Here is a 15,957-nt window from a genome sequence, read left to right on the forward strand (position 1 = left end):
GAGACGGCGGTGATTGAAAACGACCCTAGGGTTGACTTCCGGTGCGAGAGAGATAGAGACGAGCCTAGCACAACGAACGCGCGACGGAAAGGATTTGCCGTCTGTGATGATGGCTGCCGGGAGAGTGGCGCGAAAACAGCGGTAGCAGCGTTGGGTTGAGCGCTGGAGGGCGAGGCGTGTCGGGCTGATTGCCAGAGGTGGAGGCGGTGTTGGCGGAAGGCTACGGCAACGTTGTTATGGCCGGCGGAGAGTGCAGCAGTGAGGTGAGGACTCAAAAAGATGACGACGAGTTTTAGACGTTTATTGCAGATTATGGTGAGATTAGGAATAACCGTACATATAGTGTGAATAAATTTAAATACTAATCCTAATTTTTCAAATTTTAAAATTTTAAATTAAATAATTAATTATTAATCTGATTTTTAATTTTAATTTTATTTTATTTTTTAATCCATTGTTTATAATTAGCATGATTTCCTATACTTTCTCTAAATTTAAAAGTAGGATTTTATATTTTTATCTTTTATACTCCAGTTATTACACAATCCTCCATCACCATCAAAGCACCACCAGTCATGGGAGGTTGGCTAGGGAACTGACTCTTCTCCTTACATTAATATCCAAAGAGTAAAACTGAATTATTATGCTGAACAAAATCATTTTGATTCTATTGGAATCCTAAAGAAAATGAGAGAATTTGATGTCGGTTATAAAGTAAACCTTGTAGATATACAAATCAAATTAATTCCAATTCCAAAAATTAGGATCATAATGATAAAGAAAATTTGATAGATGGATGCAATGATTATAAAGGGCCAATATATTTTTTTTCAAGTAACTTTTTTTTAATTTATAAAAAATAAAATTAATTTTATATTTAAATATTTTATGTGAAAAATATTTTTTATTTAATAATTATATTTGGATACAACAATATAATTAAAAGGTACTTATTTATTTATTTATTATATTAAAAATATATTTTTTAAGTAAAAAACCTTTTAAAAAATATAAATTATAACTTAAAAAAAAAAGATATTATCTATTTTTTTAGTATTTTTATTTTTATTACTAAAATTTTACTTAATATATTAAAATATATTTTTTATTGAAAAAAAATCTTTTTCTAACAACTTATTTGCACACAAAGAATCTTAAAGAATTTAATTAGGGAGCCAATTTTTTTTTGGCTAACATCAACCAATTTTTAGTAATTCTAAATTTTTAACTCTCAATTTTAAAGTCCTAGGTACTAAATCTTAAATTTTGTACCTTAAATTTTAACTATAAATCCTAAATTCTCCAAAAATTGAAGGTTAAAAAAATAATATTATAATAAAAAATTAACTAATATTAGGACAAATTAAAACAAATTGGAAGACAAAATTACATAAATCCCCTAAAACAAAAAACATTATGTATATGCCTTAATTCTATGTAAATCGGAACAAGTTATTTTGATTTACCTTCACTTTATGTAAATCAAAACAATCTAATTTGATTTACTAGGGTATCATCATGCAATTCGATCAATATGATTCGATTTACGTTAAAGGACGTTAAAACATGCAATTCAAATCAACATAATTTGATTTACGTTGGATGTTAATGCATGTAATTCAAATCTATATGATTCGATTTATTAAGAAAGCAATGCATATGATTAAATCGAATTGATTTAATTCAATTTACTTAAAGAGCGTGTGCTATATAAATAGGATCGGAGTGTTAAATTAAGGTAAATTCATAATGGCTAGTGAAGAGAATTTTCTAGTTCTTGTGCACTACAAAGCACAATTAAAAAAAAATACGATCGGGTATAAAATTTATTAACAAAGTTCCGTTGAATGTCTTTATTAAAACCTCTACGAGCCTTGTTGATTTTTAGAATACAGTTCTACAGAAATTGGAATTGCATAGAATAAAACGGATAGAAAAGTTATATTACAGAATTTTGATTTCTATTGTTCGTGGTTTCTCACTTGGTACTTATAGAATCTCGTTGAGAGATCGGACTTGCGATTGCGGGTACTTTCAGACAGTTCACTACCCAATAACTCCTGGAACCAATCCCATGTAGGTCGCTCGCCATCAGTGTACTGCTCAAAGTCAATCAGGCATCCGCTGACGTACTGTCCGTCGATGGGATGGCCTAATTGGTACGCAATATCCTATAGCGTATCGTGCACTCCTCGAATGGCATGTGAAAGGTATGAGTCTCGGGTCGCCACCACTCGATAAATATACTGGCCAGCGGCTTATCCAACCTAAACCAGTGGTCATTGAGTCTCGCGAGTTAGGCTAAGCCAGCCATCTGCAGGTACAGTATGATCCTGTCGTATAGGGACATACCATGCTGCTTCCTCATGCTAGTGATACATTGATGTGGCTGCACTACAATAAAAAAATTTCTCTAAGAACCATAACAATTTAAAAATAAAAAATCACCTAAAATGAAAACTTCTAATAAAAACATATTTTAATGTAAACTATATTGCAGACCTAAACATAGATAATGTAACCTTTAAGATTTAAATTAAATTAAATTAAATTAAATTAAACCTAATTAACCTAAATTTAATTAAATTTTAATATAACATACTTAATCTAATATTTAAGACGTAAATTAAAAAATTAAACTATAATTAAATTTGTAGTGCCTCATTAATTTAATATTTATGAATTAAATTAAATTTAAATAAATTAAATCAAATTGTTTCCTTCGTAACCTTCTAATGCATAATTAATCTAACACTTGAAACTTAAATTAAATTAAATAAACTATGACAAATTTAAAACTTAAAAATTCTAACCAAATCTTATATCACTACTCTAACTAACACTTATTTATCACTCCTCCAACTTGCATTTGTAGTCTTCAATGTTCTAACAAACTACTAAATCACTACTCTAACTATCATTTGAAGTTTAAAAATTCTAATAATGTGAACAATAAAATTCTAAGCGATTTAATATCACTAATAATTCTTTATTTCTTAATGAAATAAATTTCATTCACTAATCTCTTCATGGACGCTACCAGCAATGTGGGCGCCTCCGTCCAACCAATAGATACAATTTCAGATCGTCTTTCATTTTTGCAGTTCGAATCTTGTGGTTTTTTTCCCTAACTTCTCTCTTGACCTACATTTTAGGGGTGAGATTTGGTTAAATGTAATTTGAAATAAGTAAACTCGAATTGTTTATATAGACATATATATACTAAATCGAATCCATTGAATTCGAATTACTAGGGCATAAACCATGGTATTAGATTGAAGCATCTTGCTTCGATTTACTATAGATAGAGAAAATTCAAATTGCAATTCATAGTAAAGCGAATCTACTAATACCTAGTAATTTGAAATAATATGATTCGATTTATTACTACTATGGTAAATTGATTTAAATCAATTCGATTTATATACGAATGTGATTAAAAATATGCACATAACATTTTTTGTTTTAAAAAATCCATGTAATTTTGTCCTTCAATTCGTTTCTTTATGTGATTTGTCTCCAATATTAACTACTTAAAAATTAGTCCTTATACTTTTAAGATTATAAAATAAAATTTTAATTTTCTGTTCTGTGCAAATAATTAAAATAATTAAAAACAATTAGTCCATAATAATTTTGTGTGTACATAAATTAAAATAATTTAAAATTAAAAGTATATATTTAAAAAATAAATATCTATGCATAGTTTATTATTCATATATATCTTTTTAAAATGATTTTTATTTAATTTAACGGGGTGCATAACTAAAAAGTGATTAATATTAATTATTTAACATTTTAAAAATGAAAATAATTTATAAAAATAAAATTTTAACAGTAGCAGAGATAGATAGATATTTAAGAATGAAAAGGGTAATAATTAAAGGTAGTAAGTGGAAAATCTATAACACAATAAAGATGTCTTTTGTTAAAAATACATACATGTGCAAAGTCATAAAGACAATAAAAAGAGAGAGAATTGGTGTGTTTTTTTGGGTTTTGAAGACGGAGTCACTAATGAAGGTCACAATCCAGGTGATTCAACAATATCTGCAAGTGCTTTGGTATTATCCACTTAGGAAAGGGTAGCCACAATATTTTTCTCCCTATATATACATGGTGGGTCCAAATTTCCACTAGGCACTATTAGAAAGGTGGGGTTTAATCAATCAACTTCCGTTGCCTTCATCCAACTGCATGAAGATACTGACTTGGATTTGGATGTGATAAATCCTATAACTATAAGTTATATAATTCATGTATGTGTTCGGTGCATGTGTGTATGAAAGTGAGAAGGCTTTGAAATGTGACACGCTACCTGTGGATCATATATATTAAAGCAGATACAAATTTGATGTCTTTTCTCATGGCGAAAATATTATTCTTACAATTGGTTTAAACAATCCAATTTCTATTGATAATTACCAAAGAAAAAATATAGGTAAATAATTTTTATCCAACCAATTTTAAATAATTGTAATTAATATTTATTAATTTTTATATTTTTAAAAAATAAAATTTAAATAATTATTAATTAATAACAATTTGAAAAATCAAGATTACTAATTAATAACAAGTTAACTGGTAGCTAGTTGGTTAGGTGTTAGTTACCTAGCAGAGTTTTTATAAAAAAAATATAGAGATATATATTTTTTTACAATTTTATGATAATTAACACTCGAGTATTTATTTATTTTGGTCTAAAAATTTCGGACCAAACAATTTAGTCTTTAACTAAAATTAATTACTTGGTTGATTTCTAACAATTAACTCTGTCAGTCACTTAGGTTTTTGGCCAACTTTATTTCATCAACTCCTAACAAAGCTGCCCTATATGTCATCTTAACTTTCTCCGTCAGACATTAAGTGCCATGTGGACAAAAAGGACAAAATGATTCCTGGCCTCCTTTGTGCCGAAACGACGTCGTTTTCCACCAATTTTCATCATATCTCCCATAACCCTAATCCTTCACATTGAACTGCTTTTCTCACAATGCATTCCAACATCAAACTATAATCGTTGATGCCATCAATTGTTAGCCCTAGTTTCTGGAGGAACTCAATGCGCTCCCTCATGACTTCAATTGTCGAAGGTAGCTCAAGGTCCTGCAAAGCGTCAGGGACGATTCCCAAACCCCAAAGGAAATTGAATATGATGGCCCGCGATACCAACTTCTCCTTGCGACCTTGAATCATACACCATGTAATCGATGGCATCTCGTATTCAAGAAATTTCAATGCTTACATCGAATTCCATGTGCATAAAAGAAAAACCCGAAATAGGTTTAGAGTTTTGTGGATTTCAGAATAAGGGTGCGAAGGAACTCATGATACCTTCAAAACTGCATTGAATTTGGTGAGAAGCAGATTGGGTTCAGAACAATTTAATATGTTTTCTTCTTGTGAACATTAAAGTTGTATAGTGTACGTTGTGCAGCTTGAAGTTACAGAATATTAAATTATTAGGGTTATAGGAGATATCATGGAAATTAAAAGAAAATCATGTCGTTTCCACACAAAAGGGGTTAAAGATCATTTTGTCCCTTTTGTCCATGTTGTACTTAACATTTTGTCCCTTTTATCTTTTTTTTTTGGTTTCTTATCAATGAAAAAATGCATTATGTGTGGTAATAGAAAAAGTCATTGAGAGAAAAGGCAAAGAGCATATTCTTGGTGAAAAATCATAAAATTATTTCAAACTCTTTTGTTTGTATTTCTGTTTTGTATTTATGATCTTGAGGGGATTTCCTTAATAAGTTTGGTGAGCACTTAGTGATTGAAAGTCTAGGGAGTGAGCCTAGCTAAATCAAGTTTAGGTAGAAGTCTAGTTTGTCCCAGATAGGATTAGGTACAATTCTATAAAATTGGTGATTGTAATCTTTGTGAAAAATAGTGAAAATTCCACCACTATTATGGTGTAGACTGGATGTAGGCCACATTGTACAAGGTGGTAGAAACAGGATATATGACTGTCTTCTTTTCTCTACTCTATTTCTGGTTTCTTTTTATAAGAGACAAAATGAAATTATCTCCTACAAAATTAACTTAGCAAAAGTCACAACAACTCAGTATGTTTAAAAGTAGATTGTTCCTTCTGTTCCTGATCAATTGTTAAGAGATAACACAAAATTATCTTCTGCATAATTAATATTGCAGACTCAACAGTAACACTAAATAAAATTTAATTTTAAGTTAAAGTATACAAATTTAAAAAGACCATAAATTTAACCTCTTTTTTCTAGGCTATTGATAACTTTCACCAACTATATGCACAAATTTATTTGTTGTGCACATTTATAGCAGTGGCTATCAAATATATGAAGACAAATTAGGGTTTAACGCTTTGTATAATTCTTATGCAAATAGCAAGAATTTAAATTTATTGTTACTTATACACTTTAGGAGCTATAAAATAAAATAGATTAGAGAGATCAGAAGTCTCCTATTTTAAAAGTTTTGCTCCGATTACACATCTTATGTTTATACATCTTCTCTAATTTGTGCATCTAAATGCGAGAATATATAGTTTAGTAACATGGGCGAGTGATATTTTGAAATAATATTAAGTAATTAATTTTTCTAGTTAATATCAATTAATTTTTTAAAAATTATTTTATTTATCTTAAAATTAAAATTTTTAATTTTTAATTCTTAATTTTAGATTATAAATTATAAACTCTAATACAAAATTGATTAACGTTGATGATTAATTAAAAATTAGTACTTATATTTCCTCGGCATTCTGTTGTGAGATGCCAATGGATGAGTGTGTGTGTATCCACAAAATAGTTAGGTTGCAATGAAAACCTTGGACCTTGGTGAACTTGTTGGGTCTTTTTCGAAAGTAGGCAAATTAGGGATGTTAATGGGGTAGGACGAGAGCGGGGGATGCCTTCCTGTTCTCCATCCCCGTCCTTAAATTTTATTTTCGTCCCTATCATGGGGATAATTGTCTCCATCCTCGTTTTTTGCATTCTCTGTGTTCTAGCTTCGCGGGTCTCATTTTTCATCTCCTTATATTGAACATTTACATGAAAATTATAGTGAAAAATTAAAAAAAAAACCACAAAACATGATTACAACACACAAACATTTTTTTATCTAAGATTACAACTTACAAGTCTAGAAATACAAAATAACAAATCATAGTTCATAAAACAAAATCTTAAAATACAACTTCCATTTAAAAAAAAAGCCATAAAATAAAGTCTTCAACATCAAATATTTGTCTATTGTCAGAATACAACTTTCAACAAACAAGTTCATGTTCTCTGTTAAAACAACACAAACATGAATATGTTAAAATACATCTTAAACAAGAATACCAAATATTAAATAAAAATTTGACAAAATAAAAAAATAATTACCTAAACTACTAAATCCCCCATATCAATCTCATAGTCCCAAGGAATTGGAATTTTTGACCCTGATTTACCTATATTATATCAATCAACAATTCACGAGAGTTAAATTTGACATGAAATTGAGCTTTAATACCAAATAACTGTGCTAAAACCTCTATCGACAAGTATTTGTACAAAATATGGGAGAGGATGACTAATTGTTGTAGACCCAGACAACAACTATTATTCATTTTTGGGTAATGAAGTCTTCAAAACAATAGAAGGATATAATAAGGAAAGTGGAAGATAATACGTCCTCAATAGTAAGAGACAACACCAACACCATAAAAATATGAGAAGCAACGTCTTTACACATATCTATTAAGAAGCCGAATATCATATCCTAAATTAGTTGGTCAGCCGAACAATTCTCCTATATGAGCATGTTCCATTCAGAAAGTAATATGGACCACATGCTTACAACAATAAACACCAAGTATCTCTGTAATCTAGAGCACAGGTCTATGTATATCCCTTAGCATCTAAAAGAACTTAAGACAATCTATTTAACCATCTTGCAAATCTTGACAACATAGATCCAGCAGCAACCAACAATGTTTTTCCCTAGAAAAAGTAGAACTTTTCATTTTGCAGAAGAGAAATATAAGCCTAATGTATAATATGCAAAAGAGGATAAACTATAAACTGCAATAAATCAACAAAAAAAATACATAATAGAGCAGATTATTTAGAGAACACATAACAAAGTTTATACAAAGGAGGAGTATCAAACTCTAACTGTTTCATAATTAATTAATTATAAACCCTATGTGTAAAAAAATGGCAAAAAAATAGAAAAAAAGGAGCATCTAACCTGAAATCAGATGAAAGTGGAAGAGGAGGACGATAGACAACTAGCGGCTATGGTAGGGGAATGTAACGGCAACTTCGTTGGAGGAGTTGGGGGACGCGATAGTGAGTTCTTTCTGTGAATTGGGGGACGCTATGGCTGCTGAGTTCCACAAGTTATAGGGCCACGGCGAGGCAGGGAACAGCATGGTGCGGAAGGGGAATGACGCGGTGCGGTGATGGTGCCGTGCGGATAGAGAAAAGCGCCAAGAAAGAGAATGCCGCGGTGCCTGGTGATGGCGCGGTGAGTGGGACGGCAAAGTGAGATGGACAGTGGCAAGGGAGGTGTTCGGAGGTGGCTGGTTGGGTGTAGAAAGGATGGAGAGAATACAGAAGGGGGTGTCGCAAGGGCAGGGGTGAGGGTGACTGGGTGAACAGTGCTAGTGAGAGGAAAAAGGGATTAGGGTTCTCACTTTTTCTTTATATATATGGTTGGTGAAATGACTAAAAAATCAAAGTGAGAAATAAACTATTAAGGGTGTTTAAGTAATTTAATATTTTCAGAGAATGTGAAAACAGGGACGGAGATTCCCGCTCGGGTCCCGACACCTACCTCAGGAAAATTTTGTCCCCCATCCCCGTCCTAGTAGGGAAAATTTTCTACCATCGGGGCCCTATTCGGGGCGGTCCTCGCGAAGATCCCCACCTCCTGGGGAGTTTTGACATCCCTAAGGCAAATAACTCTAATGTGAAATGTCCATTATTACGCATTTCTGTAACAAACTGTACTTTCTTCCATTTTTATGGGTACTTTAGAGTGTGTTTAGTTTGCATTTTCATTTTCTGTTTTTATTTTAGTATTTTTTATTTTTTAGATTTTGTGAAGAAAAAAGTGAAAACAATAAAATTCTGTTTTTTGTTTTCACCTCCTATTTTCACTTTTTTCTTCGCAAAATCTAGAAAACAGAAAATACTGAAAATAAAAACAGAAAATAAAAATACAAATCAAATGCACCCTTAGTTTATCAAATTTTTACGAATAACATAGAAAATGTGGTCTTTTTACAAATGTGATATCATTTTTTAAACTAATTATTAAAATGTCTATTTTAAACTACTCATTATTTTTATTTTTGTGAAAGGGATGACAACGTAAAGGTGTCTTTCTCTGAGAAAGCATAAAATATAAACACCCTTTTTTTATTTGTTAACATTAAATTTTTTAATTATAACAGAAATAAAGTATTTGCAGTACAATCTGAATTAATTTAAAAGGTAAAATAGATATAATTTGTTATGATTTGAATTGGATCCATTTATATTTTATCCAAATTTTTTTGTTTCAAAGTCAGAAGTTTATTGATTTATTGAATAAATATTTCGTCCAATTTGGACTACAACAAAAGAATTGGCTAAAATGCCAAAAGAAAAAAAAACAAGTTCAGACATAACAAAATGAAAAAAAAAATTATATAATAAAGAGAACTCAGAGCTTTCAAGAAGGAATTAATGGAAGAAACTCCTCCACCAAACTATTCGATGCTGCAATAATCAGCTCAGGAGTAGTGTCTTGTTGTTCGAAGATCTTCAGATTTCGTGCCAATCAAATCTTCCACAACGTTATTGCTATGAGGCTTTTGTGACGGTAGCCTCCTCTTGCCCTCATCACTACTTCTGTCTAACAATCCCAAACTTCTAAGAAGATGCCAGGTATGAATTGAGTCCCTAATGCTTGCCAAATTTCTGCTGATTTTGAGCAATTAATCAAGCAATGCATCACTATTTTAGGTTCCATTTGGCATCTAGGGCATGTACTATCAAAATTGGGGATTCTCGTCTGAATTCGAAGATTGACAGGGAGAGCTTCATGGAGTGCTTTCCAACAAAAACTTTGATTTTTGCTGCTATTTTCAGGGACCAAATCAAGTTCCAGAGATGCTTTTTTGAGAAAATTTCTGGAAGGAAGGCTCTGGGTTCATGTTAGAAATGAAAAGCTATGTTATATCCAAAAGATATAATGTAAGATTCGTTCTTCTCCTTGTAGCATATAAGTTTATCTGGACCTTGATTGAGTGGTGATTGTAAAATACTGTGAGCATCTGTAGTAGAAAAATTTTCCATTATCAATTGTTGATTCCAGTTTCAATTTGATAGTAGTAGTTGGCTAACCTAGAGTAGCTGTTGAGTTGAATCTTGTCTACCATGTCTCTGAATAGTTTCTTTGTTAGCTCCCCATAAATTTTTATAAATTCTAATAGAGACTCCAAAACCCACCATCCATTTCAATCCTTTTTCCAGTACTTTTCGGCCTTCTAGAATGCTCTGCCATCCTCAAGATGGATTTTTCCCAAATTCAACAATGACTTGGTATTATCAATTGGTCTCCATCCCTGTTTCGCTAGCATAGCCATGTTAAAAGCACTTAGATCCTTAAAGTATCGGGAAGCTTAAAATAGCTTAAAGTATATAATGGAATGATAAAACACTATTTCATGGTAAATTTTGTATTGATGATAAACCACTATTTTATGGTTTATATTGTGCAGATTTGAGTGGTTTTTATCAATTCTTTGCTCACTTATTCATATAATTTGCATGGTTTTACAATTTCTTCCTAATTCTGTGAAATAGTTGAAAACATGTTTCCTAGGCATTTAAACTATTAATTTTAATTATCCTTTATTATCATCCGATGCAGTAATTTGTGTGTTAAGTATTTTCAGGCTGTATAGGGCAGGAATGACTTAGAGGATGGAAAGGAAACATGCAAAAGTGGAAGGAACACGAAAAATAAAGTTTTGAGAAGTTGGCAGCGACGCGCACGCATGGGCGATGCGTACGCGTGCCTAGCGCAGAAGACGAGCGACGCGTACGTGTGACTGACGCGTACGCGTGACATGCGCCACGTGCAGAAAGTTGCAGAAAGTGTTGGGGGCTATTTCTGTGCTCCTTTTGGCCCAGTTGCAAGCCCGAAAAACACAGAATAAGAGCTGCAGAATGGGAGAAACACAAGAAACAACATATACACTTTTCATTATTCACAATTTAGGTTTTAAATGTAGTTTCTAGAGAGAGAGGCTCTCTCCTCTCTCTAGGTTTTAGGATTTCTCTTAGTTTTAGGTTTATTTCTTCTCAATTCCAGGTTCAATGTTCTTTTAATTTAGTTTCTCTTCTATTTCTATTTGTTCTAGTACTTTGGTTTATCTATTCCTCTTGTTGATTCTCTTCTTTTCCAATTTGGTTTATGAACCCTTTAATGTTAGACTTGATTTTCTATATTAATGCAAATTGAGGTATTTCAGATTTATGATTGTCTTTTGATGAGCGGATAATTTATACGCTTTTTGGCATTGTTTTTACTTAGTTTTTAGTATGATTTAGTTGGTTTTTAGTATATTTTTATTAGTTTTTAATTAAAAATCACATTTCTGGACTTTACTATGAGTTTGTGTATTTTTCTGTGATTTCAGGTATTTTCTGGCTGAAATTGAGGGAGCTAAGCAAAAAATCTGATTCAGGCTGAAAAAGGACTGTTGATGCTGTTGGATTCTGACCTCTCTGCACTCAAAGTGGATTTTATGGAGCTACAGAACTCCAAATGGCGCGCTCTCAATTGCGTTGGAAAGTAGACATCCAGGGCTTTCCAGAAATATATAATAGTCCATACTTTGCTCAAGGATAGATGACTTAAACTGGCGTTCAACGCCAGTTCCATGTTGCAGTCTGGCATCCAGCGCCAGAAACAAGTTACAAGTTGGAGTTCAACGCCAGAAACAGATTACAACCTGGCGTTGAACGCCCAAAACAGCCCAGGCACGTGAGAAGCTTAAGTCTCAGCCCCAGCACACACCAAGTGGGCCCCAGAAGTGGATTTCTGCACTATCTATCATAGTTTACTCATTTTCTGTAAACCTAGGTTACTAGTTTAGTATTTAAACAACTTTTAGAGATTTATTTTGCACCTCATGATATTTTAGATCTGAACTTTGTACTCTTTGACGACATGAGTCTCTAAACTCCATTGTTGGGGGTGAGGAGCTCTGCAGCGTCTTGATGAATTAATGCAATTATCTCTGTTTTTCATTCAAACACGCTTGTTCCTATCTAAGATGTTCATTCGCGCTTCACTATGAAGAAGGTGATGATCCGTGACACTCATCACCTTCCTCAATCCATGAACGTGTGCCTGACAACCACCTCCGTTCTACATCAGATTGAATGAGTATCTCTTAGATTTCTTAATCAGAATCTTCGTGGTATAAGCTAGAATTGATGGCGGCATTCATGAGAATCCGGAAAGTCTAAACCTTGTCTGTGGTATTCCTAGTAGGATTCAAGGATTGAATGGCTGTGGTGAGCTTCAAACTCGCGATTGTTGGGCGTAGTGACAGACGCAAAAGAATCAAGGGATTCTATTCCGACATGATCGAGAACCAACAGATGATTAGCCGTGCTATGACAAAGCATTTGGACCATTTTCACTGAGAAGACGAGAAGTAGCCATTGACAACGGTGACACCTTACATACAGCTTGCCATGGAAGGAGCCTTGCGTGTGTGGAGAGGAGTACAAGAGAAAAGCTGAAATAAAGAGGACAAAGCATCTCCAAAACCCCAACATATTCTCCATTATTGCAGAACAAGTATTTATTTTATGCCCCTTGACTTTTACAATTAAAACTAAGAATTATTATTGATATTATATCCTAACTAAGAGTTACAAGATAACCATAGCTTGCTTCAAGCCAACAATCTCCATGGGATTCGACCCTTACTCACATAAGGTATTACTTGGACGACCCAGTGCACTTGCTGGTTAGTGGTACGAGTTATGAAAAGTGTGATTCACAATTCGTTTACCAAGTTTTTGGCACCGTTGCCGGGGATTGTTCGAGTTTGAACAACTGACGGTTCATCCTGTTGCTTAGATTAGGAAGATTTTGTCTTTTGGGTCAGAGTCTTTTAATATTGTTCTTGTTAAAATTTTAGAATCCTTATTTTCTTTTTCAAAAAATTTTTTTTGAAACTTTATTTTATTTTATTTTTATTTTTACTAATAATTGAGTTTTTCTGTTTGAGTTGAGTTTTATATTTTAAGTTTGGTGTCAATTGCATGTTTTTATTTTCTTTTAAATTTTCGAAAATGTGTTTATTGTTCTTTCTTAATCTTCAAGTTGTTCTTGTTTATTTTCCTTGTTTGATCTTTAGTTTCTCTTGTTTTGTGATTTTTCTTGTTTTTCTTGTGTATTTTCGAATTATTAGTATCCAAAAAATAAAATAAAATAAAAAATAAAACATCTTTATATATTAAATACCTTTGTTAAAACACTTTAAATTTATAGCTCAGTTGGCTAGAGCGTGGTGCTTATGTTCTTGGTAATTGGCTATCTTCTTTTTAAAACTTTCTCAAAAATAATTTTTCTTTGAACAAATCTTGTGCCAAACTTTAAGTTTGGTGTTTTCTTGTTGATTTTCTTTAGTTTTCGAAAATTTTGTTTTGGTTTTCTAAAAATTTTAAGTTTGGTATTCTATCTTCATGTTCTTGTGTTCTTGTGAGTCTTCAAAGTATTCTTGAGTCTTCCTTGTGTTTTGATCTTAAAATTTTTAAGTTTGGTGTTCCTTGGTGTTTTCCCTCCAAAATTTTCGAAAACAAGGAGCATTAGATCTAAAAATTTTAAGTTGTGTGTCTTTTGTGTGTTTTTCTTTTTCATCATAAAATTCAAAAATAAAAAAATATCTTCTCTAACTATTTTTGAGCTAATATTTTGAAATTTTTTCAAAAAAATTCAGATTTTTATTTTAAAATTTCTATTTTATCTTATCTTAGTTTTAAAAATTTCAAAATTCAAATTTTTTTAAAAAAAAAATCATATCTTTTTCAAATTTTTATCTTATCTTATTTCAAATTTCAAATTTCAACTTTCAAAATTTCAAAATTCAAATTTCAAAATTTAAAATTCAAAATCTAATTTTCAAATTTAAAAATCAAATCTTTTCAAAATTTAAATCTTTTTCAAATCCTTATCTTATATTGTTGACATTTTCGAAAATTCAAAATTCAATTTTCAAATTTCAACTTTCAAATTTTCAATTTTCAAATTTCAATTTTCAAATTTTCAATTTTCAAATTTCAATTTTCAAATTTTCAAATTTCAAATTTCAAATTTCAAATTTCAAATTTCAAAATTTAAGTTTCAAATTTAAAATCTAAATTTCAAAACTTTTTAATTTAAATTTCTTATCTTCTCTTACCTAGATTATCTTATCTTTTCTAATCTCAAATCTTAAAATCAAATCTTTTTCATATCTTTTCTGTTTTTATTTTATTTTATTTTCTTACAAGTATCTTTAATTTTAAGATATATCTTTTTCAAAACTTCCTAACCAATTTCTCTCTCTTCATTTTTTTCGAAAATCCTCACCCACATCTTTTTCAAATCTTTTTAATTAATTAATTTAGTTTTCAATTTTCTTTTATTCCTTTTTCTTCTAATTTTCAAAAATATAGTCAAATTTTCATTTATTTTATTTTATTTTAATTTCGGTTTTCAAAAAAAAAATTTATTTGCTATTCATATCAATTCCCTTTTCTCCATCATGGACCTAAGTGGAAATGAACAGTCCAGAAGGACTCTGGGGTCATATGCTAACCCCACTACTGCTTCATATGGGAGTAGTATCTGTATACCCTCCATCGGAGTCAGTAGTTTTGAGTTGAATCCTCAGCTCATTATCATGGTGCAGCAAAGTTGCCAGTATTCCGGTCTTCCACAGGAAGAACCTACATAGTTTCTGGCACAGTTTTTACAAATTGCTGACACAGTACATGATAAGGGAGTAGATCAGGATGTCTACAGATTATTACTGTTTTCATTTGCTATAAAAGACCAAGCTAAGAGGTGGTTAAATAACCAAGCTAAGGCTAGCATAAGGACATGGAAACAGCTGTCAGAAAAATTCCTGAATCAATATTTCCCTCCAAAATGGATGACACAGCTAAGGCTGAACATCCAAGGCTTTAAACAAGGGAATAATGAATCCTTTTATGATGCCTGAGAGAGATACAGAGAGATGCTCAGAAAATGCCCCTCTGAAATGTTTTCAGAGTGGGTGCAGTTAGACATCTTCTATTATGGGCTTACAGAGAAAGCTCAGATGTCTTTGGACCACTCAGCTGGTGGATCTATACACATGAGAAAGACAATTGAAGAAGCTCAAGAGCTCATTGATACAGTTGCCAGAAATCAGCATCTGTACCTAAGTAGTGAGTCTTCCATGAAAGAAGAGGCTAAAACAGTAACTACTGAACTCAGTCCTGCAGAACAAGTTACTGAATTCAATCAGCAATTAGATTTTCTAACAAAACAGCTAGCCGAATTCAAGGAGATACTACAAGACACAAGAATGGCTAATATGAATATGGAAGTACAGTTGAAGCAAACAAAGCAGCAATTATCAAAACAAATAACAGAAGAGTGACAAGCAGTTCAATTAAGAAGTGGGAAAACATTAAATACCTCACTTCAGAGCAGCAGAAAGGCAAGAAAAGAACAACTGACAGAGGATGAGCAAAATACTATCCAAAATCCCTCTGAGGATAGTAAGAGCCCAGAGAGGAATAACTCTGGCGTTCAAACGCCAGAAAAGGTGCAAAGCTAGCGTTAAAAGCCCAACCCACGCACAGTTCTGGCGTTCAAACACCAGGAACAGGCAAGGAGCTGGCGACAAATGCCTAATGGAAGCTCAGTTCTGGCGTTCAAACGCCA

General features: G+C 32.0%; 1 long non-coding RNA gene across 2 annotated transcripts; it reads left to right on the forward strand.

The window, feature by feature from the left end:
• Positions 1 to 9,313: 9,313 nt before the first annotated feature.
• LOC112738372 (uncharacterized) lies at positions 9,314 to 11,497 on the forward strand. Of its 2 annotated transcripts, none has more exons than XR_003169364.3 (3): positions 9,314 to 9,902; positions 9,981 to 10,211; positions 10,916 to 11,497. It is a non-coding gene; the product is annotated as an uncharacterized lncRNA (long non-coding RNA). The 2 variants fall into 2 exon arrangements; XR_003169365.3 differs by having other exon boundaries at positions 9,489 to 9,902; positions 10,907 to 11,497.
• Positions 11,498 to 15,957: the final 4,460 nt, after the last annotated feature.

The sequence above is a fragment of the Arachis hypogaea genome, chromosome 13 (assembly GCF_003086295.3).
Source record: "Arachis hypogaea cultivar Tifrunner chromosome 13, arahy.Tifrunner.gnm2.J5K5, whole genome shotgun sequence".
Lineage (NCBI taxonomy): Eukaryota > Viridiplantae > Streptophyta > Magnoliopsida > Fabales > Fabaceae > Arachis > Arachis hypogaea.